Consider the following 24,264-nt stretch of genomic DNA (forward strand, 5'->3'; position numbering starts at 1 on the left):
CATGAGGCTTTCTGCTAGCTGTAGTTTTGAACAGCCGGATACTCTGTTTTTTTTGCTCGAAGTGTGCACATTTCTAAGGCAGGGCACGGGCACATTCCATTGAAATTACTTTTAAGCCAGATCCTTTTAGATGTGTGCTTTTTCACCTGAAAAAAAACCCTCTAAGATCTGCTTTTTAGGTCTCTCATAGGGCAGCGCATGCGCTGCCTCTACGAGGCATTAAGTAGTTCGTATTAGTGGTGAAACTCCACCCATTGCGTTTATACATGTTTTTTAGCTTGCCATTGGTTAAACCTGGCATTGCTCTTTTTATGTAGCTATTTGATTGGCTGGTGGTCCAAAACGTCACTTCCGTTTTGCTTCCATTGTGCAGGAAGCAGCACCGACCAACTACCGTTTACTTTCGCTCCTGGCTGTTATCTATACATTTCGGGACTACTTGTTTTTTGATTTGCGCTCAGCGCACCATGCCTGCTTTCACTTTCAAAGCAGGGACAATGGCGGACATCGTAATAACTATGCACCAGCCCTCACGCTCTCTCCTATGTAAGTCCCCTTCTTCCTTCTGAAACCGCTTTGCTTCATGAGTAGCTTCTCCCATTCTCGCGCTCAACATGCCATGCCCGCTTTCACTTTCAAAGCAGGGACAATGGCGGCCCTCGTCATGACGCTGCACCAGCCCTCGCACTCTCTCTTATCCTAACTTCCCTTCTTCTTTTTGAAACTGCTTTGCCGCCCCATGCTGTGCCTTTCATTTGCGTTTTTTATGTGCACCGCAGTGATTTTGGGATCAACCGTGTCTGTGTCCCTCTTGCTTTAGCCCCGCCCTTCCCTCCTCATGGCGTGCCTTTATTTGCATTTTTTTTATTAATCGGGCCGCAGTGCTTTTAGGCTTGAGGGTGTCTATTTCTGTGCTGTTTTAGCCCCGCCCTTCCATTTACCATGTTGGCCAAACCATCCCTTAGTCCGTCCCTGCCTCTGCAGCACACATGGCGCTGCAGGGCACAGCACGAAGTGCAGCGCGTAGCTGCATGTATGTCGAGAAAAACATTTTTTGGGACCCGCTGCCAATCACAGCACTCAGTGCTGTGCTCTTCTCCACCATTACGTCATATCGGATTTTTTACATGATTACATGCTGTGGTTAGCCAATTTCTTAAAAACGATGTGCCATGCTGTGATCATGCACATCGTTTATCTGTCTATTCTGTGCAAAAGAGGGACACTGTAATATTTGCTAACTCCTCATATTATACGTGAAATCTCTACATGTAGGGTGTGGCTTAATGGCTAGGGCGGCCGACGGGGAAGCGGGTTTGAGTATGATGGGAGGCTCAATCATCCTGGGATTCTGGGCGAATCACTTAATCCCATATCAATTAATCCCAATCATATCAACCTAATTCCGGTTGCTAATGCAAAGATGTGTGAGATCAGTTTTCATTTACATATATAACTATATTTGCAGAAGGTATGCGAGTTACTATTTGGAAACACTTCCGCAGTGATAAAAGTAAAAAGGCTGTTATCTGGCTGTCCCAGAGCCCAACAGGCAACAATTGCACAAGTTCTAAATTTAGACGCAACTAAATAACAAGCATTTGCAATGCAATAGGTCTCGCATTTTTCCAGAGTTTGAGCTACTGGCATTGTAAATGACAATGCCTTTTATTTATGTGTTGCTTTTAAAACAGGTAGATAAAAGGCATTGTCAGTTACAATGCCAATAGCTTAAAATCTCTCAAATGCAAGACCTCTTGCATTGCAAATGAGTTTGGCGCCAGTGCTATACATTTTTTTTAAAGAGAGCACCAGGACAAAGCTATTTGAGAAAATAGTGCTTGGAGGCTGTATTTAAAGCCTACCAAGTAATAACACACGTAACACGGGGTGTTGCCCTGGGAGATTACAAAATGAGACTACTCTCAAGGCCTATCACGAGAGGGCGCTGCTCCCTAAGGAGGGACTACTAAGCCTATTGACCAATAAACAACCACAGTTTACAGTGGACAATGACACAAGCCAATGAAAATTATGGGCTGAGAGTGGGTGGAGCTTCAAGTCCCTACCTAAATACAGTATTCCCTTGCAGAGCAGCGAATGCGCTGTCCAGGTTTGCCCTAAAATGATACAGTTCCCATTACCGCCTATTGCAAAGGCCAGGGTACCCTATGAATAAACTCTGTGTTGAACAAACATTACAGCACTGTGTACTCACTACCAGGGTGATCTGCCCATTTTACACCATCAGATCGGTGCTGTGCACTCAGCCCACAACCAGTGTGGCTTGACATTCTTTCGTAAGAGACAGCAAGCTTTCACACCTTCATTGTAAGCAGTATGCTGTGCCATACTTCACCACAAGAGACAGGCCGTCTTCACCCATTACCTCTAAAAGCATGCCATGGAGTATTACGTTATAAATGCCAAAAATAACCAACGCCAGCTGCACCAACATCATAACCGGTGTTCAATTCTGCCAACTGTGAACGGTATGTTCATCGCTGCAGAAACCTTGCTGTACCCACATCCCACTTGCATTTGGGTTTATTTGCATCCTAACCTACCAAAACATGGGATGTAGCACAAGCGGCTTTTCCCTTATGCACCCCAAAACGTAGGCCACACAAACAAGATGCTTTCAAATGGGACAGACTAGCATTAACACGTAAGCATGAGTTTGTGCTGCCTGGCACGGTTCTAGACTATATATAGTGTCTTGTAACAGGCAGCTGCACAGCCAACATGACTACTTGGATGTTACAGGATCAGCAGTTGAGGGACTGCTTAAGAAAGCTGGTATTTTTTTTTTGAGAAAGGAAATGTAAAGCTTTGCACTTCCACGCGTTTCTATGATTTAAGAAATGCGGCACAAAACGATTATTCTAAACTTCCCCCGAGAAATGAACACGATGACTTCCCATCCCACAGGAATCTTCAGGTCTGCAGGTACCCGCATGCCTAAACTAACGGGGAATTGGTTTCTGTGTGGAAGACTACGAAGAGCTTAGTGGATGCAGGAATGCAATGTTCCAAATCGCATAAAATGAAGCATACAGGGACAGAAAATGTGGCTTTATTGCAAAACAATAAATACGAATTCCAAGTCAATACACAGCTTTCAATGTCTCGCTGGATTGCAAAGCAGACACTTTGTGGATAAAGAACTCCATCTGAAGACAAAGTTGGCAAATTATGTTCGTTTCGGTGAAAACTATAATAGCTGTCTTCAGAAGAGATAATTTTTATGGGTTGTGTCACACGCCTGGAACTTCTAGGGTTGATCACTGCATAATTACGGGTAAATATGATGGAACATCCGAATAAGCATATGCGTATTTGTCAATTGATTGTCGAACTCCGCTCGCTGAACGAGCCCTAGACACACATCTCACTTCCGAAAGGCTAGTTTTCACAATGGTGTAGGCTAGTTTTCACAATGGTGTTTATTCGAAATAGTTCAAGCACTGGGTTGGTTATTTGTCAACATCAAATACCAATGTATTGCACAAAAGTTACATCGTATGCAGCACATGAAAACTAACGTTAAGCATTAAAATAACAAAAGCATTAACACACACAAGCTTTGGCAACGCGGCCGCGAAAGTGAAAGTGATCGCGATTACGATCGCGTGGTACGGAGGAAAGACACATGGCGCTGCGCGCGTGCACGTTCACGTGCACTGAAGCTTTAGGCCACTTTGAAAAGCCTGTATACAAAATGTCCTTTGAAAAGCCTGTATACAAAATGTCTCGGCCAGATCAGCGCAAGCGCTGGATCAGGCGAGACCTAAAAACCTTCTGTGCTCCTATATTGCTTCCGCCCTGTCTACCCACAGTCTTCTGTCCTTTCTCTCACCACGCACACCCCAGCCCTCCTGTCACCTCCCTCTCTCACAACACACACCCCCAGCCTACCCTCCGGCCCCAGCCCTTCTGTCACTGCCCTCACTCACCACACACACCGCAGCCCTCCCCTCTCTCTGGCCCCAGCCCTCCTGTCTCTCCTCCCCTCTCCCCACCCTCAACCCTCGGCCTCCAGACTCCACAGAGACAGACAGCTGGACAGAAGGCCAGGGCATACCTTGAAGAGATAAGAGTGGGATAACTCCCCATAGTGCTATCAACGAGACAGACGGACAGATGGCCTGACCGAGTCAGGGGCAGCCCACGCAGATACAGGGGGCCTGGAGAATGTCATTGTCCTATTACTGAAGGGCCAGAGATGCACACTGTGAAATAGGGCAGTGCCCGGGGGCAGGAGGGGTGCTGCTGCTGTAAACAGAAACACAAAAACTGCTTTTCTATGGTGTATACACACAAGTATTGTAAAAGCCTTTCATTTACACTTATGCCTTTAAAATACACATCTATATGTTCTTTTTCATGAATGAACGAATATTGTTCAGTTAAACGTAGTGTATTCGCGTTGTTTGGCCCACGGAAGTGTCATACTTTACTGTTTGTCCCCAGATTTTTGGGAGCCTTGGGTAGTTTAAACAAGCATTTGCAATGCAATAGGTCTCGCATTTACGCGAGTTTACGCTATTGACATTGCAAACAACAATGCTTTTTATTTTTGTTTTGTTTTTGGAACTTAAATAAAAGGCATTGTCATTTACAATGCCAATAGCTCAAACTCGCGTAAATGCGAGACCTATTGCATTGCAAATGCTTGTTCTCTGCTGCAGACACATGCGTGTCACCTAACAATCACAGGTTCACGTCCTATACTTGGCATGTCATCCTTCTAAAATGGATGAAATAAGGACCAAGTTAAGCTTGTGTACATTAGTTCTGTCATGTGTATATGTTAAGTGTGCTGCGCAACCTCATGACACTACATGTTCTGAATTTTGCAAAACAATAATAATTTTGATGGTAGGGTGAGTTCCGATGCTGTGACCCCCAATGCATTTGCCATTTGCAAGGTTACAGAAGATGGGCGGCAACTTATCTGTTTAGGTCAAGCCAAGACAGCTTTCGAGATTGCTTCTAGGCCCAAGAAGCCCAACCAGAGTGCTTTAAAAGAAGGGTAAGGCCTTCATGGGCTTCACAAGGGTGGCATTTGTTACTACTAATAAGAGAACCAGTTACATTTACACATGGTCACCTTCATGTTTTTTTCAATACCACATAAATACACCCCACATAAAACCAATCTATGTCACATACCACAAACCACATAAATACACTCCACACCATCCCATATAATACTAATCAAGAGTATTCTTCCTTGTGCTTGCCATTCTTATTTTGGACTGTATATTTTATTACTTTTTATCTATTGTACTAAGGAACTGTTTTTTTTATGTTATGTTATGTTAAAATGGTATTTATAGAGCGCGCGGCTACTCAAAAAGAGTGTCCCGGCGCTTTTATTTAAGGTAGACTACAAAATGATAACATAGCATGTTAAAAGAGAAAAAAGTGACACAGACAGAAAGAAAAACAACGAACAGAACAGGACCTACTGAATAAACAACCAGGATTTGAGATCCTTCCTAAAAGCTAGTAAGCTGGTAGCTCCCCGCAATGTAAGAGGCAGAGAGTTCCACAGCTGTGGCGCCAGTAGTCCAAAAGAACGACCTCCCAAGCGCGCTCTCATTACTCGCGGGACGGAAGCCAAAAACAGGTGTTCTGATCTCAGAGAACGCGCCGGTCGATAGAAGGCAATTCTCTTTTGGAGGTACTTAGCTCCCGTCGCATGGAGAGCCTTAAATGTCAGGGTCAAAGCCTTAAAGGCAATCCGCTTGCGGATTGGAAGCCAGTGCAGGGTCTGGAGCAAACCCGCAGCACTGACACGTCTGTTCAGGCCAAAAATCGCTCTCGCCGCAGCATTCTGCACAATTTGTAGCCGCTGAAGCAGGTAATCTGGCAGGCCCAGGTACAGAACGTTAGAATAATCTAGCCTGGAGCCTATCAGAGCCTGCACAGTCAGCCTCCTGTGCTCCTCCGATAAGAGGGGAAGAAACCTCCGTAACATCCTCAGGAGGCCGAAGCAAGTGCCCGACACCCCCAGGATCTGAGACTTCATAGTCAACCCATTGTCCATCTTAACCCCCAAGTTCTTAGCCAATTGGGATGAGCAAGTAGGGGGGAACATGTTGGTAGGCCACCAAGCCTGCCAGTCTGGCTCCGTGTCACACCCAAAGAAAAGTACCTCGGACTTATCGGAATTGCACTTGAGGCTGTTCAGTTGGAACCATTGAAACACAGCCCCAAGGCAATCCTGGATACTCTTCCCATCAAAGTCTCCTCCTCTCTTGCACGAGAAGAGGAGCTGGGTGTCGTCTGCATAGGATACGATCCGGGCCCCAAACGACTCCGCCAACGCCGCCAGAGGGGTCATGAAGATATTAAAAAGGGTCGGGCTCAAAATAGAGCCCTGAGGGACCCCGACTCCCAGAGGCGGCATCACGGCGGAATCAGGCGAGGCCCAGACCGTTTGCCGGCGGCCCGTTAGGAAGGAGGAAAACCAACTAAGCACCGTCCCCCGCAGTCCAATCTCATAGAGTCTTAAGAGAAGACCATCATGGGGGACGGTGTCAAAAGCCGCCGACAAATCCAGCATCACCAGCATGGCTTTGCCCCCAGTGTCCAGAACCCCTTTAATGGTTTCTGAGACCTCGAGGAGCGCAGTCTCCGTACTGAGATTTGGACGAAAACCCGACTGAGTGGCATGCAAAATCTCATTCGACTCTAGAAAGTTGGACAGCACCGTCTGCACGTGCTTTTCAACAACTTTCGTAAGAGCCGGCAGCAGAGAAATAGGCCGATAGGTTGACTGGGGCCTTTGGATCCAGACCAGGCTTTTTGAGCAGCGGGATGACCATTGCTTGCTTCCAAGCCTGCGGAACCACTCCCTGACTCAGCGAGAGATTTAGTAACGGATTAGCCAATGGGTTGACCACCTCGGCCAGTTTTGCCAGAATTTTAGCAGGGCATGGGTCCAAGGGCGAGCCCGATTTCAAATTGCTCAGAAGTGCTAAAGAGGCGGGCGCCGATAAAGGTGGAAATATGGCCAGCGTCAAATCTGGCAAAGAAGAGGACGATCGAATGGCCTCAGAATTAATTCGCTCCACGGATACAGTCGATGGAAAAGAATCCTGTATAAGTTGGATCTTGCTAGTAAAGAAGCTAGCGAGATCAGAGGCCCAAGAATCAGAGGGTCTCTCCTCAGAGATGTTAGTCCGTGGGGAAATAAATTCTTTAACTATAGAGAAGATCTCCTTACAGGAGTTTGAGGCAGCCTCTATCCTCCCTGCCAGGTAGGCTTTCTTACTCAGGCGAATGTCCCGGTGATACTCCTTAACCACGCTCTTATAGGTCAACTTAGCATCCGAGTCATATTTTACTCGCCAGGCTCTTTCGGCTACCTTGCATTGCTGCCGCCTAGCCGACAATGCTGCGGAAAACCAAGGGGCGGAAACTCGTTTGGGAGTAAGACGAGGAGCCAGTTCCGGGGCCAAATCGTTGAGCCTGTCAGAAAGCCATACCTGTAAGGACTCCAGATCCTTCGACAGGTCGCCAGAAAGGGGGCAAGGGTGATCCAGGGCCGCCTGAGCCAGCATCTCAGGGGTCACTCGATGGTACGCCCTATGGGTACGACCATACTGCTGTGGGGCGGCAACAGCCAATTTACCTGTGCCTTTGATCACAAATTTAGCCAGCAGATGGTCTGACCATAGTACCAGGATGATTTCTAAGACCTCCAAAGGGGAAGTCGAGAAAACCTGGTCCAGAGTGTGCCCCTTGGCGTGCGTCGGCCCCTGCAAATAAGGGAGTAAACCCAGCGGTGCCATAGCCTCAGAGAGTTTAATAGCAACCGCATCGGATGGATCATCCATCCGGAAATTAAAATCTCCGGCCACGATGCAATGTTCTGCTTTCAAGGCCAGTCCCAGCAGAACGGAGTCAAGATCTTCAAAGAATGTCGCGGGTGGGCCAGGTGGTCTGTAGACCAATAATCCCTTAACTGATTGATGCGGAGCCAGAGCGATGGAAAAGGCAAGGGACTCCGAACCACGAATATCCTCCACTGGCAGGATAGTACAAGCCACGCCTTTCTTCACCACCAGTGCCACTCCACCGCCCCTACCCTTCGCTCTGTCCTTCCTGAAGACGTTATAGTCAGGCGGAATTGCCATGGCGACGTCTGGGTTCGAAAGTTCTCCCCACCATGTCTCGGTCAACATAAGACACAGTGGCTTAGCCGTGTCAAGAAGCTCGAAGATATCTTGTGCATGTCTGCATGCCGATCTGGTGTTTAGTAGCATGCAGAGAAATTCCACATTGGCGATGTTATTGCCAGGGGGACATGACAGAGCACGGGAGGGACGCCATCCGCAACCGGGGCAGATGGACTTACCACGATGACGTCCAGGAAAGACAGTGCAGCAGCCACTGGAAGCAGTGAGGAGAGCACGAAGCTCCCCCGCAGTATAACGCAGCACGCGTGGACCTGTATGGCACATGCTGGGTGGCCGAGCCTGTCCCGCCGCCCCGAGCGCTTCCGAGACGCTGACGAGCGCAGACGGGCAGGACTCTGGCTGGACTCAGGCGCGATGAAGGCGCTCCGCTGCGCGTCACCGCTGCGCGACCGATAGAAGGCTCAAGTAGGCTCAGCCGACCTAAGTCTCGCGAGAATGCGCGAGCCCTATCCAAAATGGCGCTCAAATTAGTCCCCGGCACCCCGTGATCCCGGACCCGCCAAAGGCAGTGATGGTAATCCCCAGAGGAGGTTTTAGAGTGCAGAATGAGGCCAGGAGGGTCGCTGCAGGTAAAAGCAAGGCAAACCAACACAAATTAAAGAAAATACAAAACGGGTAGTTAAAAGCTGTTTCAGCAGGCAGAAAGCGCCGCTAGCGCTGTCGGCATAAAATAGTCACCTTTCCCAGGCTGACCTGCCGTCTCACGCTGCCTCAAGTAGGCTCAGCCGGCCTAAGTCTCGCGAGAATGCGCGAGCCCTATCCAAAATGGCGCTCAAATTAGTCCCCGGCACCCCGTGATCCCGGACCCGCCAAAGGCAGTGATGGTAATCCCCAGAGGGGGTTTTAGAGTGCAGAATGAGGCCAGGAGGGTCGCTGCAGGTAAAAGCAAGGCAAACCAACACAAATTAAAGAAAATACAAAACGGGTAGTTAAAAGCTGTTTCAGCAGGCAGAAAGCGCCGCTAGCGCTAGCGCTGTCGGCATAAAATAGTCACCTTTCCCAGCCATTTTGCATGTGCTTTTATTGTTACTATTTAACTGAATAAAGTCTTTTGTATTGAATTCCAAATAGCATAATTCAATTCAACGCCACATAGTTCCACGCACACAATTCAATTCCACACATTTCCATTCCACCCCAGATAATTGAACAGCACACCACATAATTAAACTCCACTACATACCACAACACAAAATATCAGTCAACATTACACTCCATGACACAGTCCCCCTCCACATAATCCCAAAACACTCAATACCACATAATTACTATCTACATAATTTCACTACACAAATCCACACCACACAATTCCATGCCACACAATCTTACAACTTTAGGGAAAGGATGTGGTCCGCTGGCTAGATTGCTGACTTTGGTGTTGGAAACCAAGGTTCGAGGTCGGTCGCGTCCACATCCTGTGATTCTTAGCAAATCACTTAACCTCCCCGTGCCTGAATGTGTCCTTGTGCAACGTAAGCGGTGCTCATGTAAAGCGCTCCAATACCTTCGGGTCGAGTTAGCGCTATATAAATCTGAATAAAAAAACAACTAACAATTCCAGTCCAACATACACAATTCCACTCCACACCACATACATCCACTCCACTCTATAACATATGGACAAAAGACAGTGCCATTTACAAATAGTTCTAACCCTTCCAAAAGCGAGACCTAATGGCTTTGCCAGTGCTTGTTTTCAATGTGCCGACTACGGCATTCCCTCCAACTAGTTTATTTAAAGCTCAAACCCCTGCCAAGGCTGCCTCGCTCTTGACTCCTCCTCTCCCCGATCTCGTTTTACAAGTTGGACTAGTACTTTCACTTTCATTTTTAAGCTTTCTGTTTTTCGAACGAAGTCGAAAGTGCCCACGGGAAAAAAGGGCGACAGGAAAGGTGATTGCTGCTGCCCTCCTCCAGGACTGGGGTCACCTCACAGTGGACAGAGCTACAGTCGATTAGCGGCAGTCGAAGCGGGATCTGACGGTGCCCATGGGTGCGGCCTGGGCGGAGTGAGGGGGCAAATATCTGACCCGTCATCGGGTAAGTTTCTCACCCACAATAGACGTGTGAGCGGCCTGTGCTGGCAAGATAGATCGGCGGCTTAATGCACCAGCTGGCGACCCGACTGGGCAGGCGCAATATTATTTTGTCGATAGAACTAGTATTACTGAGCGTGGAGGACAGTAGCTGCCGTTGTTGGATTGCGCTGTAAAGCCAGTACGTACACGATTAAAGATTGCATCGCTAACAACGAAACCGACAGAAAAAAAGCAGCCAGTGTCACCTGCACGCCCAAACCCGCAGAATTATCCGCCGCAGAGTTGGTTGCATTTCTCGTAGCTGGCCATGGCTGCTGTAGCTCGTCGCGTCCTTTGCAGGCGGTGAAGTTTCCCTTGATTTTTCAGAGAGTCTGCTGTGAGCCTGAAACAAGCCCGAGAGCAGTGTTTTTAGGTCTCTGCGAGAAATTTAGTAAGCGGCATTTGAAAGGGCCACCACAGGCCTTTGGTGGCCTCAAGCTTGCGTGCACGCGCGCAGCCGCCATACGACCCCTATCACTGTCGCGGCCCTGCGGCCGTGTCACTTTCAGGGCCGCGCGGCCAATGCTTGTTGATGTTGTCCTTGGCATGCCCTCTCCGTCTTTCAGAGTAAATTAGTTTTAGTTCATTCAATTAGTTCAATTTGTCTTCCTCTGCCTCGTTGTTTTTCCGCAGAGAAAATGTTATGGTCCGTCGTAGTTTATTTTCATTGTATTCCAATGATTCTGCCTTGCTTTGTGTGCAATTTACACGGGTTTGCAATTGTCCCAGCACACAGCCACAAATGACGCCTTAAAGCTGCGCTGCAACGCCCTCGAGCGTCGAGTTTACTTCAGACACTGCCCATGGGTTTTACTGTGTATTTCAGCAGTTTAGTGGTCTGCCATTTTAACACTTGAACCCATTAGCATTTCCGAATGGATGCTGCCTTCCCGCTACCCACCGGCCGCTAGTTGACTTGCAGCGGTCGGCCCTTTGAAGGGAGGGGTCGTTCTGCGTGATGGCCAGAGGCCCACCCCGCTCGGACGGGAAGGAGGCAGAGTTTGAAGTTTCCCAGGCTCTGTTCTACTCTGCCTCGGAGAGCATTCCTGCATCGGGCAATAAGCACAACCAAGACCCACACTTGGGGTAAAAGGCCGCTTTATTGGACAGGCAGGCAAATACACACATATAAAAATACAGATCATATACAGATCATATTTCCAAAAACATATCCCCCCCCTAACACCCCCCGCCCCTAAACAATATACCCCAAAACAACTATTACCCACATTGTTCGGCCTAATCCTCCTACCCAAACCCCTATCTACCTATCCTGCCTAACACTTGCCTCCAACCTCGCTCCCTTGTTTCCCCCTGTCCGAAGCTATTCCTAATGCCCCCAACCCTTCCTGCCTGTCTTGATCTCCTCCAGCTCTGCCACCTGTCCAAGCGACAACTATAGTGATAATTATATATATATATATATATATATTTTTTTTTTTAATTATTATTATTATTATTATTTTTTTTATTATTATTATTTATTTATTTATTTTGATTTTTTTTTTTTTTGTTTTGTTATTTTTATATATAACCTCCCCCCCATGCCACAAGCAATAAACACAACCTGAGGGTGGGAGGGAGGGACAAAAACGCAAGCTCCCTACCTTGCCTCACGCCGAATAGCGCGCCACGCAGCTCTAATACTTCGCGCTCGCGCTGCATAACCACCGCCCAATGGGATTTGCCTGCCTGCTCTTGGGCCGTCCCATCGCCCGAAGCTGCCCGGGGGTGGACAATCTGCGATTGCCACCCCCAGGAGCCCCCAGCCTCCCAGGCCTTATGTTCTGCCGCAGGAAAAGCCCTTCTTTTCACAGCTGAGGTCTCTAATGAGTTCGGCAGGCCTCTCTACCCCTGACTTCTCTTGCCCAGTCTCCATTATACCTCCCCCCCAAAGAGGCCTCCTTGCTTTCTTGGAAGACAAATATATCAGCCAACTCGCTTTAAAGTCGTGTTTTAAACAATATCACCTGGAGTCATACATTCTCTATTCTAGCAAATATATCGTTCTAGCATTGTTATGGTCATCTAAGCTAGTGGCACTCATTTTATCGATGTCCGCATGATGAAAGGCGGAGTCGTCCCTAGTGGGAGGCAGAAATGAAATGAGCACAAATTTTACTTGTACATGTTTAACACTAGCGCCGTTAAGAGCTGAGTGCCAATGGTGTTCGCTAGTGGGAACTGCCCGTAATAAAGGGAAAATAGAACAGTGGGGGGTGCGTGTGTCTCTCTCGTTGCCTTCGGGCATTATTCACTGATAACAGACTTGTAGGCTTATTTACCGCTGCCACTAGTGTCCTGTAATGCTGAGGCTCTTTCAAGACACCGTGGCGTGCACTGCGGATGAGTGCATATTAATAGAGGGGGATGGACGCAGTACAAGTAGAGCTCCCATAAGAGAGTTACAGGGTATAGTTGACAGTACACATACAACCACCGTCTGAGAGCCACATGTACTGCAATATTTGGTTATAGGTGGCTTTACTTTCAGATGGCATTTGAGATCCTATGCTTGCCTCTGCCTGGCCGGTTCAGCATATTTTGAGTCTATGCTCCTTTGACTCGGAGTCCTCCAAATTTATTTGTTTTTGTGCGGCACAAATTAGACCCACAAAATATAGGGTGACTGAGTGCTTGGCCCAGCACAACTCACGCGTACATGAAACATGCCAGTCTGAAAGCAGAGTATTACAAAAACCTAAGCTACATATACACGATACAACAGTTTCTGACAAAGTACGAGAGCGTTGACGCGGTCAGTTGCAAGTTGGTAACTTCATGCAGTGCAGCATCTGAAATACACCGAAGCGGCGATAGGTGAGATGTGTTTAGTGAGGAGTACATACCTCGATTCTGTGGCACAGGATCAGATGTTTTAATGATCTTCTAGAAGATGAAAAAAGTAGGGCCATGCTTAAATCATGGTGGATAAAACATTCGAGATCTTTGGTGTATTTACAGAGAGAGATTGCTGTGGTGTAGATTTTGTCTATGGAGCCTTCACCTTTAGTGTATCTGTTTCGCTTGATTTTGGGATCTCTTGAGTGAGACACCTTTCTGTAGTAAACTATAGGCTTTACACTATGTCAAATAACACCTAATGCAGAGCATACAGAATGCTTTGGGAGGGGGTCTACGTATAGCAGGTGAATGCTCGTTTTGCTTTCTTTCCTAATTATTTCCCCAACACTAATATTAATGTTATTTAATACAGCTGACTCATCCATGCATTTATTCTTGGGTAAGACAGTGTGGAACGTATGGGCAGGATTTGGAACTTACGAGATGTCACTCTCCACTAAAATATACTTTGCTCCAGCAACTGCATTCTGTATATTTTTTAAGCTGTAACTAAAGCAACAGTCAACTCAATTTCTTTGACAATTTTTTTTTCCAGTACTACAATCTACTGTAGAGCTACAAGTCTGTAAATGTTAGGGTACAGAAACGTATTCCATTTATGCGTGGATGATATTTGAGCACATTTGACCTGGTTATGCAGCACAAAATAAATCCCTCAGGTAGTATACTGGCACATTAGGAATGGCCGCCAATACATTTCAAGAAGTTATGAGAGACAAGGGAACCCGAAGGTAACACTAGGGACCTTGGGCGTTAACTTATTACAAAAAACAGTGGACCCTAGTAGTTGGGGGATTAAGATAAGGATAGACACAAACTAAATAGTATTTATGTCCTTTGTCCAGCCGGACAAGAATTTATTTGGCGATGCAAAAAATCAGAAAGTAATGTCAAGGGGGCACAGCCTGTGACCTACAGCGAACAAGACAAAACAACACATATAGGCAACAGCATTTTGTTTCGGCATCGAAACGTCGTCGACACAATAGGATCATATGTACTGAATATGCTTGTGAATGCCATGTACAATGGTCACTCCAGTCTGTTCACTGATTATAAGTATACAGATCGATTTGCTCGCTGTTGCCTATATTTGTTCTTTTGTCTTGTTCGCACACATTCCAAGCATCCGCAAACAAAGCACGCAGCTCGTACGTCTCCAGTGATCGCAGTGGCCCCGTCCCCCACACATATGATGCCTTACTTCCCCAGCCCCCGCTTGCCGCTTCCAGCATCGGAGGTTCACCCTACCTGCCTGTAGGAGGGCTGCAAATCTCTCGTGCGTAGAGAAGAAAGAAGAGAGGAAAGAGAGAAGAGAGAGAGGATGGAGAACATAAGGAGACTTCAATGTCATCTTTCAACAGTAACAAATCGCACCGACGTGCAGGGGTCCATATGTCCGACAGTCGGTCATCACCATTCCGAAGGTGGGGCTCCCCCCACCAAGACCGATCCCTCAAACAGCTGGACTCGGACCATTCTTCCTATCACCTGATCTCAGGACAACAACTGCTAGGATCATTCACTGGCCTGGTCAGCAGTACCCACCCGGTCCTGCATCTGTCGCAGCAGGGCTTCCCGCTCCATCCGGCGTACCCCCTTTGAAGGTTCAGTCTGGGCGCCCCTCCTAGGGCAAATATAGGCAACAGCATTTTGTTTCGGCATCGAAACGTCGTCGACACAATAGGATCATATGTACTGAATATGCTTGTGAATGCTATGTACAGTGGTCACTCCAGTCTGTTCACTGATTATAAGTATACAGACCGATTTGCTCGCTGTTGCCTATATTTGTTCTTTTGTCTTGTTCGCTGTAGGTCACGGGCTGTGCCCCCTTGACATTACTTTCTGATTTTTTGCATCGCCAAATAAATTCTTGTCCGGCTGGACAAAGGACATAAATACTATTTAGTTAGTGTCTATCCTTATCTTAACCCCCCAACTACTAGGGTCCACTGTTTTTCGTAAACCAATACATTTCAAAGCACATCTTTGTTTTGAATTGGTCATGACCATCAGCATACTTCCAGCAACTACGAAATAACTTGTTGCACACTAGCAAACCATGATTTCCTTTTCCCACTTCAAGGGAAGCTCCGACTTCATCAACTGTGTTTCCAGAGGAAAGTTGGTGGTTGAATACTATTAGGAATGAAATACAAATTTGCAGCCCTGGTGTCAACAAGCATTGGCATAGCCAACAGGTCTCGCTTTTGGTACCTTATAAGTATTTAACTATGCACCACAATATCCTTGGTGCAACAACATCAACTGTTGCATAGCTAAACACTTAAAAGGTCCCAAAGGCGAGACCTATTGGCTATGCTAATGCGTGTTTGTGATAGCGAAGGTATTGAAGGCTTTACACGAGCACCAGCTTCACTATCTAAGGTCACATTCACTTTTTAAGCTCGGAAATTGTGATTCGCCTTAAATCACAGGATGTTGAGCCGACTCCGAGATTGCAACATGGTTGTCCACTTCCAGTTTACCCTAACAAAAAGTTATTTCCCATCCCCACCCAGCAAAGACAGTTAGGCACACAACTAAATGTGCGGACGCAGTCTTAATTTGTTTCACAAACCCATTTTATGCTCGTGCAACATAAAAATCTATACAGTACATACAAGCGCCAAGAAACCTCGGGGTGTTAGCGCTCTCTCTAAACCCTTTGTAATATAACATGCATACATGTCACTATAATAATTACATAAAACTCACTTGGCACTGAGGTTAGTGGCTTCCGAAGGATGGCGGGCTGCCTCTGCCCTCAGAATACATCACCTGTAACAACCAGGATAACTACTCCCCGGAAGCAGTCGCTTTTAACCGAACTGTGGCCGGCAAATGCGCCTTGGTGGGGTCGAACCTGTGACCTGGAGATTAGGACAGAACTGTGCAGCAGGTGCAGTAACACACTGAGCAGCACCGGCAGATTCCTAGTGCCCAATTAGTAAAAGCAGTTCTTACATCTGCAAACGCAGAGTTACACCTTCTCATGGGGGGCCAAAATTACTTGTGAACTCCTTGTCACCTCTGTGCACTAGGGATTCTGCTGAAAAATATTTTAAACCCTTGAAAATACACCCTCATGAATTCTGGAAACGTCGCCTTCTACTTTACACCTTTCGTACAGATTTACTCCTGTCTTTGTAAGGAGTAAATGAAAGAATGAAAGGTGCTGGGAAGTAGTCGGAGAGGAGTGTGAGAATGCCCACAAATGCCCAAACTGAGCAGAGAAAGCCCGTTGCCCACGGCTTTAGTAGGATTTGTGACCACGCGATGCCATTACAACGCAAGTCTTTACATCGACTTGCGCTAGATGGCGTGCTAACATTACAAATAGTGTAGTTTACTATCCCAACACCTTCCCTACTGTTAAGTGGACTGGAGTTGGAATAGTAAATTACGCTTTTCTAATGTTAGCACGCCATCTAGCGCAAGTCGATGTAAAGACTTGCGTTGTAATGGCATAGCGTAGTAACATCGCAGTCGTTGTAACGAATGCGATGTAACTGCACGCGTTGTAATGACTCGCGTTGTTACGTCATACATCCTATTCTTGGGAAAGCTGCTAGACCCTCATTAATCTAAGAAACAAATGGCTAAAAGGCAAAATATTATTTTTTGTCTTGTTAAGCACACATTACAAAAGTAGTTTTTGGCACTGATGGGAACTGCTCAGTGCGTGGGTATGCTCCATGAAAAAGGGAAGAATGCCGTCACTCTCAGTGGAGTTAGCCAATGGCTAAAGTGGGCCGAGCCACTGCCCTATGATGTAAGCTGTAGTGGGCGAATTAAAATGTGAATGACACAGTAACAGGGCAATCTTTAAAAGAGCAGTTAGAATGCCCCTGTATGTATGTTATATTTATAATTGTATTACAATGTAAAGGTTGTGGCTGACACCAGACCAAAAAAACAACAAACAGCCCTTCTCCAGTTGCCCCTTAAAAGCCTGATCTCACGTCTTCCTGCCCAGATCGCCTGCAGCTCAACAAGGAGCTCAGACATTGTTCTTAAGGAAGATGCAGGGAGCAATGCTCAGGAGACAGTGTCGTATCATTTAGAGGAATGCCCGTCACCCCTCGTAACCACTGAGCTACATTTCTCCAGAATGGCACTATATTGGAGCAGCTCCAGGTCATCTGTAGAAAGTCCGCGTCTCACACTACATCTGTGGCACCCATCCGATCTGCCCGGGTAAATTCTCCTTAGTCACACGGGTGACAGATTTGTAGCTCCTAGAAGTGAGCTGGTTTGAAATGAGCGCTGTCAGGCACCCAGGCGCGCGCTTCATTGCATGTTCTTCTCCATCGTCTTTCTGGTAGTGGCTCTGAGAGGTCCCTCTCCCATTGGGATCTTGTGGGCATCTCTACCCGAAGTCTATCCTATTTGAAGGCCTCATGTAGGCGGGATACGAGGGGATCACTGGCAGAATATTGGAAACAGAAATATGGTGTGGACGGAATATCGTGTCAATAATATCGAGGAGCAAAATATCGAGACGGTACGTGCAAATGGGTAAGTATAGATTTACTATTGTTAACTCCACATCTGATGATATAGACATATACACAAATTTACCTTAATGAAATGTTTGTCCTCGATATTCTTGACATTATATTTTGTCCCACAATATTTCTGTTTCTGATAGGCGGTCTAAGCACCGCATGAGGCGCTGGGAGAATCCCATACCCAGCAGCACCTCCAGTAGTATCTGGGAGGCATGCCCAGATGTCTCTAGCTGTCCTGGTTAACCAGGCAACTTGCAAAAACTGAGCCAGACCCACCCCAAAGCTCTCACAAGCCCCTAGTTTACAATGGGGTGCGAGTCTTTCACTTTATTGCACCCTCCCTCAAAAACAAATACCAGCCACTGTGTAAAAAGGGTTGCAACCACCACAACGGGAGGTAATGGGGAAAATGGGGTCTTCAAATGACTCTGTTAATGGCGAGCTCCCATCATATCAAATACGGGCATTGCTTGGCCTTTCATGTTCTGACCATTAAACGTATCAGCTGGTCTTGTGCTTCCAGGACCCCCGCAAAAATCCATTACTCTCAGCTGTCTCCTTCAGCAGACCATTTAGCCGCATGTTGAAGTTGGGCTGTCAGATAATACAACTCCAAATCAGAGACACCGAGTCAGGATGCCCAAGCCAACTCGACTTCTCTTCCCCACACATATCAGGGCAATTAACGGGCTGTCAAGAAATTTAAGTGAGCTGCTCGCTATTGGGCCTTGTGTATTTTGAGGGACGTAGAGGCAGAGTGGTCGTACCACCATTTTTGCTATCACAATTCTGCCCTTAACTGAGGTTTGTTTGTTTCGGAAGGTAATGGAGGCCTGCAGACCTGCCAGCCCCCTCCCCATATTATAATACTGCTTTTCAGCTTTATGTGCCACCTTCTACCAAAGTATCAGAACCAATCTAGAGCCCATCATAGCCCCACATTGGACAGTGGCCCCACAGGTTGGCCTACTAGTCCCGCTAGGGGGAGCATCAGTGTCAGAGACTCTGCCTAACTCTTTCAACTCAGTCAATAACTCTTGCACAGATTGTTCTGGCTGCTGCAGGTACACAAGAGCGTTGCTGGCATATAAAGAGATGACGTGCTCTGCGTTACCCACCGAATACCCCACTGACGCAAGACCGGATGCAAATGAATGGCTAGTGGCTCCTTTGCTGAAGCGAACAGTAGCGACAAAAGGCAACCCATACAGCTGCAGCATCCAACCCCTGTACTGAGTTCATGATGTGGGTAAGTCTACGAATGTTCATGAGGGTGGCGCCGATCACTCCTTGCTGTCTATGAACTAAAAGTTTGGACAACTCCTTGACATCAACATTGATCATGGACAGTGGGTAATCTGAACCAATCTTCCGAGGATCCCGATCCGTCTTGGTAAACTTCCCTTTAAGCACTTCACATATGGACCTCAGGAGTTTCCACAGGTCTCTACCAGTGGTTTCTCAGAGAAGAGCAGTTCCGCATGTAACTGGTAGAACAGCACTGGTAGGCCATAAGTGCAGTGTTTTATTCCCAGGTATGTCCCTAATAACTTCCAAGAGCTCCTCGGTCCCTCGCCAGATCTTTCACTTGCCCACTACTAAATCTTGAGTCAATGCATCCAGGAAGCCCATGAGGACCCTGGCACCAGCACTTTCAGGCCGCTTATTTAAAACTGCAGTGTATTTTTAATCGCAGCCTGGGTGGCAACTATCTTGCCCCTCCCGTTAACTAATGTCATAAAATATTGGCATTTCCCGCTTTAAAAGCTAGGCCAGTAGCCTTCCTAGTTGTGAAGAAATGTGGCGCAGGCTTACCCAAATGAACAAGTGAAAAGCATTCAAACAGCACCAAAACATTAAAGAAAATGGAACTATGACTCTCAAAAAATCGAACATCAATTTATAAAATTAGATTGCATTTTTATGAACTCTTGGACACCGAAACAAAAAAGAGCCACAGTTCTAGGAATATAGAGTTTGCAAGACCCAAATAATTCCAGATTTTTTACTTAACCATGAACAAGCGCTGGCAAATTCAATTAATTTGACGCTAACTTTTTCAAGAAAAACCTTGGCAAGTTGATTGCCGCTTCTTAGAGTTACTTTAGGTGACCAACTCCCGCAGAGAGCCAATTAACTGGACCAGCAAGGTCCAAAGAAACAGTTCGCCTCCTCTAGAAAATCAGACTTCAATCAAGTTCCTGGGTCAGTGATTCCTTGCCATTGACTTCATATGGCGTGGTCCTGATGCAAGGGATACAGGATGCTGAAGATGTTCAAAGATGCTGATGAAGCTGTGCAGTCGACAGGGGTCATCCTGGGGCTAGTCCTCCGTCCACTGTCCTCGTGAGGTGGTTCTTGTAACACGGATCGATGTCACTCAAAGTACCCCCGGGGTCAGCAGAATTCCAGCCGCCCGGCACAGCGAAATCAGCAGTTTTCTTTTTTTAGCGACTCTTCTTCTGGGCGACCAAGCTACACTCTGACAACTCTCCTGGGTCCAGCAGACTCGGATGCAACTTTTTAGCATCAGGTCCTGGTCTCTTAAGCTGCACTGGAGCGATGATCTGGTGAGGTAAACTAACAACTCGCCAGGTAGATTCTTAAGGAATTGTGACCCTATGCTGCAAACTATAAGCAGGCTAAGTAACTCTTGGACTCTCCGCTTCTGTCTTGGCTAGGGGAACGAATTTGCCACGAGCAGGACACAGTAGTCAGAGTCCTTGTCTTCGCTAGCCCAAGGTGCAGCAGGTGCAGTCCTACTTTTGTGCAGCCTCTCCTTTGCCCGGCCCTTGGTGCAGCAGGGCAGTCCTTCTTCGGTCCTTTTCTCCAGTCCACTGAGTTCTGGGTGCCAGAGTTCCCCTTTTCTGCCTAGAAAGTTCTCTTAGGGGAGGCCGTGTTCACAAGCCAATGGGCTACCATGATCTTCTCCGCCTGATTACTGCTTCCTGTGAAGTGCAGCATCTAGTTAGCTCAGAGTCCTCTTAGGGGAGGTTGCATTCACAAGCCAATGGGCTACCAGGATCCCCTCCGCCTGATGACAACTTCCATCTAGCTAGTCCAGAATGCTCTATTCTGGCCACTCTTAAAATGGCAGAACCCCTCTCTTGGTCTCAAGAGCTTGGTAGCCCACCCCTGCGGTGTGGCTACATGTGGGCTACATACCCACGGAAACGAGAACAGTGATGGATATATAGGCTCGGTAGCCATAATAGGGGATTGAATGATGATATTCCTTGGTACCACCTAAACAGTCTATGAGGGAAATAAGGGGATTCAGCTGACCCACCAGTTATACCATTATCACAGTGGTTTCATGTAACCATACATATATCGGTATATATAGACTCTATTTACAGATTGTTCATCACAGAACATGGTTTAAAACCACTGACTGCTTCTGACCTTGACACGAGCAAGGGGTTTAGTTGTACTCACACATCCCCTTAGTCTGTTTTGATTACACTGGGGAGAATAAGATGAGCAAGGTGACCTATTTACTCATTGGAACCGGGTCATTTAACTAACCATTTTGGGTAATATAGTAAGGCGTTTTAGATGCACTGCGGCTCAGAAGTGCAACCCCCTGTGTTATTCCAGTTTGGGTTGACGCTGCAGTTGCCCAGTCATGTGACTATGCAGCGCATTCTGACGCGGCCTGCTTGGCCGGTACTAGTTAGCACGCAGGCAAGCCACCGCTATCATTGGAAGCTATATTCCAGAAGGCGTTAATCCCTTGAGGAAGTAAATGAGGGGCTGATACTTACGACAAGACTTGTCAGTTTTTGGATACTATGGGAAGGTACCACATCTGTGGAGTTACAATTCACAATATAGGCTATGATTTTACTATGATTTGTTAGCAACTATGAACAAGGCATATTGGATGACATTGATTCGTTGTTTACACAGTGTGTGAATGCAGGGTGACACTCCTGCACCCACCAAGGGATAGGAAATTTAGAAAAAACATTTGGGTAACAAAAACCCATGACTTCAATGTTCGATTTTAACTTATCCAAACAACTCACAAGGTTTTATGCAGTGCCTCACGATTTGGCGGTATTTTCTTTTGAAATACTTGGATGCATTGTTACCAACTGCACTTGTAGGCATGTAAAAGCATACATCTTCCCTCTCTAATTATATGATGGATGGTAATATTTTTTGTCTTTCAGATGACAATTAACGTCAGAAATAAAGATAAGTGAGGTCACTGCACGGTACTACTTACAACCATTTACTGTTCACTAATTAGAATGACTGAGCAACAGTGAAAGTGACTTAAGGCGGGGATCTCGTAGTCCTGAAGAAGGCCATCGACCAATAGTGGCGAAATAGGATAGGCCGAAATATGTTGACAATATAATTTGGAGAGAGGGCAGGGTGATAATACCCCAAGACCATCTAATATTGGCTTTTTAATCCTATCTAGGGAGCTCGGAATACATTATCTAAGGATTAAGAGGGTATCCTTAAAGCAGTTTTAACTGCACGTTAATCATTGGATCCCTTACTAATATTTTGATAAATAGAAAAAATATTTATTGCTCCACCCCTGCGAATGGTGACACAAGCTATACCTCTTCAACCTCTAGGTGTGTTGTTGTTGTCTGTTAGGATAGTCTTTGGGTAAAACCGTAAACAGGCACTCAAACTGTGGGCAACCAAAGTGGCAACTTCTAACGTTGCACTTTTCCCACCGCCAACATTAAATTGGATTTAACAATTAAATTGGATTTAATGCACTGATTCTTTTGATACCTTACAGTTCCAACTTTATTAGTTCCATTCAGAATTTAGCAGTGCTGAAGTGTCAGCTTGTAACTCAGTACTTGCCAAGGGTTCTACCAACCTCTGTTACAGTAAAAATGACAATTCGTTTTTTTTTTTTTTTACTGTTTGGACATGTATAGGTACATGCGCCACTTTTTAATATACACCACCCTGCCTTAGGGCTCAATAGGCCTTCTGCAGGGGTGATGTATATACATTGTTAGGTTATGTTGATGATTTGTTGATTTGTATAGTATAATAATCACCTGAGTGGGTATCTAGGCACTTGGGCAGGTGTGTAAGCGTGTGGTCTCCAGGGGGCTTATACAAAGAGCCAGTTATTCAGCTTCTTGCAGAACTCAAGAAGTGAGGAGTAGGCTCTTCTGTGTTGCGGGAGGTACTTCCATGTCTTGGGTGCGATGTAGGAGAATGAGCGACCTCCAGTTTTGCTTTTGCGGATGCTTGGAATGTGTGCAAGTGAAAGTGAGGCAGAGCATAGATGTCTGGTGGGATGGTGAAAGTGTTTGCGGCTGCTAGGTATTCTGTCCTGTGTTGTGGAGGGCTTTGTATGTGTGCATGAGAAGTTTGAATTGGCTGCGCTTGTGAATGTGGAGCCAGTGCAGTTTCCTGAGATGTGGCATGATGTGGGTGCCGCTTGAGGGGTTGAGTATGAGTCTTGCAGGGGTGTTCTGGATGGTCTGTAGTCTGTGTAAAAGTTGTTTGGAGATTTGAAGTTGTGGTTGGGGTATAGGTCTTTTGGGGCCCCTGAGTGGATGGTTTTTATGATTGCTGCTGTGTCATTTCTGGTGAGAGTTGTTCATTTGGTCAGGTGACCGTCTTGGTTGGTGGTGGTTAGGGTAGCGATGAGTTCTCTGGGGTTACGTTGGTTGGCGAAGTTGCTGTAGATGTTTGCGATTCTGCTGTGGAAGAAGTTAGATAGGTTGTAACAGAGTTGTTGGGACGCAGCTATGTTGTTGACAGTGGCTGAGGGTGATGCATGGATGCGGAATTCCTATAGCCCAATGCGATGCCCGGGCCATATTGTTTGGGGTCACGGGCAACAAGTTTTCATGTGTGTTTTGTCCCTGGGACAAGTAGGTCCAACCCCCTACAGCACAAACCCTTTGGCTGCGAGTTTACAATACCACATTATAGATAAGGGAAGGGCAATGTCTGCAATGAAGGTAATAATTGTGCCCATGTGTTAATGCTGAAGGTAATATTTGTGCTCATGTGTTAATTCTGTTCAAACTTGTATTTATGCTTCAATAATGCAAAGCCTTTATTATTAGAGTGAGCGCTTTCACTCTAAGTAAATGTTGTAAGGTTCGACTGCACTACTGACAGTATAAAAATGTGTACAGACGTTTTCAAAGTTTAGCAATAGGAGGCTATGTATAATGCTAACACAACGAGATAATGGACAGAGTGCTGAAACTTTTCAAACACTCACCCCCAGTCACAGATCTGGGTTGAATCCATCATCATTCTTTAGCTCACTATGCCACCCTAGTTCAGACACAGCTATATGTAAATCAGTCTTGACCCTGTGCCTCATGGGAACAGTCCAGCCAGAACTGCCAAGCCATGTCTTCCCTGGACCGGAAACAAGCATCCTTGGACCGGTTTCGGGCTAACAGCCTTCTTCCGCCAGGCTAGCTTGAATCCAGTGGCAAAGTGATGTTCGGGCTGCAGCTCTTAGAGGCCTTCCCTGGTCACAGTGCCCTTGGTACCCATGGTTCCTTTTAGAAGGGGCTTACCTGTGGGCAGAGATGTGGTAATTATGGGTACAAAGGTTCAGCTTTGGGAAAGAAC

The 24,264-nt window shown here is 46.5% G+C and overlaps 1 protein-coding gene across 1 annotated transcript in view; it reads left to right on the forward strand.

Annotated features, from left to right (window-relative positions):
• Window positions 1-10,039: 10,039 nt before the first annotated feature.
• LOC146782861 (butyrophilin subfamily 1 member A1-like) overlaps window positions 10,040-24,264 on the forward strand; it is a 174,552-nt gene continuing 160,327 nt past the window's right edge. Inside the window, exon 1 of the mRNA XM_085639809.1 lies at window positions 10,040-10,253. The gene's annotated coding sequence lies outside the window, so the exon portion shown is untranslated. The remainder of the gene's footprint in view (window positions 10,254-24,264) is intronic.

Source organism: Triturus cristatus, chromosome 12 (assembly GCF_964204655.1).
Source record: "Triturus cristatus chromosome 12, aTriCri1.1, whole genome shotgun sequence".
Classification (NCBI taxonomy): domain Eukaryota; kingdom Metazoa; phylum Chordata; class Amphibia; order Caudata; family Salamandridae; genus Triturus; species Triturus cristatus.